The 3,171-nt window shown below is 37.3% G+C and overlaps 1 protein-coding gene and 1 long non-coding RNA gene across 2 annotated transcripts in view; one reads left to right on the top strand and one right to left on the bottom strand.

Moving 5' to 3' along the window:
• The window catches only part of LOC108751469 (protein pinocchio), a 53,798-nt gene that overhangs the window by 39,885 nt on the left and 10,742 nt on the right, over window positions 1-3,171 (top strand). The gene's annotated exons all lie outside the window — the stretch shown is intronic.
• On the bottom strand, window positions 1,519-2,280 carry LOC108751470. Its single transcript, XR_001939484.1, has 2 exons — window positions 1,980-2,280; window positions 1,519-1,867 (listed from the first exon to the last, which is right to left on the bottom strand). It is a non-coding gene; the product is annotated as an uncharacterized LOC108751470 (long non-coding RNA).

The raw sequence follows: 3,171 nt of genomic DNA on the forward strand, positions 1-3,171 counted from the left end.
TAATAAATATCACATTTGCTTTCCCTTGATTTGTTCCTATAATAAAATTATTTCTCTCAGTGCGCGCTTTGCCGGCATCGTGGAAAATTCACGCTCGAAAACATCCGATCCGTTTCTAGATAATTAAGTATTCCACAATTAAGAGAAAGCCCCGGAGAATTGCGGAACACAATGGTAAAGGTATCAATCTCTCGAGTAATCGACCGGATACTAACCCTTAGTATCCGGCCAACCCTACACAATGGTTTTCCGGTCCTTTACTATACATAATAAGACATTTATGTGTCCCGGGTTAATTTTTCTCACTTTAACAAATGTACAAAAATTATTGAGCGATTCTTACGTACCTTGACATCTTTAAAAAGTCTTCACAAGATTGTGTATTAAAAAAATTGTATATTATGATTAATTACGATGCGTCTAGTTTGTCGAAGAAAAGAAATGTACAGGACATGAATGATTCGATCGTGTATTTTAAGAGTTAAGCAAGGTTAACACGATGGTTTTTTTTTTATTAATAACCAGTGCCAGTCTTCGAGTAAATTAAAAAAACTAGCAATTAAAAAATGTAATTTTATAAATTATTATATATTTTTTAGAGCTGCTAGTTTTCTGGTTCGTTAGAAGACTAGCATGCTGACTATTATAGTAAAAAAGCACCGTGCATTTTTATAAAGAACCTTACTTTAATATCGAGAAATAAAAAGTCATCGATTTTTTTGACTAAGCTCTAATTATTAACTTCTGTTTAAAGTTGAAGTTAATTGAAAGAAAATATGCGGCATCTTGCGTGACCATATAGGACTCGAGAAAGGCAATTTTTATTTCCTTACGTGTATAAAAATTTGAGTAAAAGCAGTATTACAGGGAAAATTGTATTCGATGAAGCGGGACTCGTATTGACCTTGTTTCATTGGAGAATTAATCAAAACAGATATCTCGCTGCACTCTCACGAAATCATTAAACTTAACTTAAGTAGGTATACCACTTTCAAAACAAACAGCGTAGTTATCGGCCGCAACGAGGTCAGTCCTTCTGCTCGTCACTTCTCTCGTTGCGTGCGTTGTAAAGAAACGACGTCGGGGAACCCGTTATGCCGCCGGCATGGCCGCGAATTCCTAAGGCCGGAATTTTAATTTCACAATCCTGTTAACGCTTCGCGACATTCCAAACGCCCAAGTCACTCGCCCTCGTTGCTACAACTGCAACTGCACGGTTGCTTCCTGTTGGAATGCAGTATGCATCAAGAAGACTCCCCGGTGCTGTGTGATTCTTCGCGCAGTATTACGTAAAAGAAAAAAAAAACTAATTGTCTTGTTATCCGGCAGAATGACAGTCCCGAGTAGATTGAAATAAATATTTTCTTAATAATCCATCGCGTGTATACTCAGTGGACCACGCAGACTCTGCTTTTCTCAATTTCATGATCAGTCGTTTTTACTATTTTTGTTATTAATCTCGCTGCTCATTCTCTTCGACAGTCGACTTTGTGAGAGCCATCCTCGAGAAGCTGTTCTTTGCTGGACGGTCGCAAGCGAGACCGCAAGCCACTTTCGCACGGAGATCTCCTTCCAGCCGACCTGATTCCATCCCAGCCCGACCTACGCGCATCTGTGTGTGCGTGGGTGTTATCCAGAATAGCCCGGGGGTCGATCGATATCCCGTGCAGCTCCTGCATGTTCCTCGTGGGTTGTTGTCCTGATTTTCACCTTACGAGAGAGTGAAGCAGCAATGGACGGCTGATCTCTTACGACGGAAATCGCAAAACGTTGACGATTATTAATTTGTAAATATCCGGAAGGAATCGAACGAGAAAACATGGCTTTTGTGCATCTTTTTTAACCTTCCGGAGAAGCAGCTGGATCCCTGATGAAAATAAAAATCGGAGCATAAGTTGAATGAGTAGTGGGAAAGTAACAGAAGCATAAACTTCTAGGAGGCGAAAATTAAAACAACAAAATGTAAAAGAAGCGTTTACTCTCTTTCCTCGCTGACACCAAGTTGGACGAATTTCTTGAAGACCTACGAATTCGTACGTGCCATTTGCATTGCCTTCACGTCCTCTTCTATTCTTGTCAGATTTAAACGGAACAAAAATACGCTATGGACCAGCGTTTCTCGAGTCGGTTGCCAACGCGGCTGCCATTCGCGGACTGGTTTCGTAAACCGGTGCTCGTTTCTCGAGGGCTAATCTTAGGATTTAATTGTTCGCGAAAGAGAATGGACGCGGCTGTCTGCTCGCTTTTAAGAGAATTGTATTATATAAAATAAAAGGCGGAAATGCAATGGAGAACGATTAGACGATTTTGATAAAAGTATTAAAATATTCGCATACATTGAATTCCCTTTCAGATCATTTTGATTCTCTGAATAAATAATAAATAATAATAAATAATTGTTCTGAAATAATTAAAGTCATGTTTTGTTATGTAATGTTTATATCTCATAATAGTCAGTTAAAGTTAATTATTTTTTATTATTTATTTATTTTTTACTCTCTAATTAGATAGCGTATATTTCCTGACTGTAGCCTTGTGTGGCTGTACTAATTAGAGCTAAGTAAATTAAAGGATAAATTGTGTTTCAGGGAATACTCATAGTGTTCTGATTAAGAGTATGATCACCAATGTTATGTTATCTCGATGACCAATTAGTTGCAGTCCTTGAAGGTGACTTGCGAAATGGAAACATCCGTAGATTAGCAGAGATTAGTTACCTGCTAATTCATTCATGTGTACACATATCGGAAAGTGTGCATTTCGCGGAAGTACTTCGCGTTAATGGAATTAACGCAGTTTATAATTTTCCGGATTCATTAACGAATATAGACGCGTGTAAAGTATTGGCCAATAACTGCCTGTCATCTATGTATGGAAAGTTTCCATATTTACGTTAAAAAAATTTACTTTACAAATCATTTTATAATGTTCTTATTTAATATCAAGACGTTGTCAATGATACGATCGTTTTACTATTTGTAATAATCAAAACATGCTTACCATTTCTAGAAACTTTTTTTTATTTACATGAAAATTGACGATTATCATTAATTTTCTGAAAATAATTATTTCTCTGTTATTGAGACGCTTAAATCCGAATCGATCATAGCTTAAATAGCGCGATCCAAAACGTAACGTTTGTACAATATATTGTCTCTTAAGAGTGACGTC

This window comes from Trachymyrmex septentrionalis, unplaced genomic scaffold (genome assembly GCF_001594115.1).
Source record: "Trachymyrmex septentrionalis isolate Tsep2-gDNA-1 unplaced genomic scaffold, Tsep1.0 scaffold44, whole genome shotgun sequence".
In the NCBI taxonomy this organism is placed as follows: Eukaryota; Metazoa; Arthropoda; class Insecta; order Hymenoptera; family Formicidae; genus Trachymyrmex; species Trachymyrmex septentrionalis.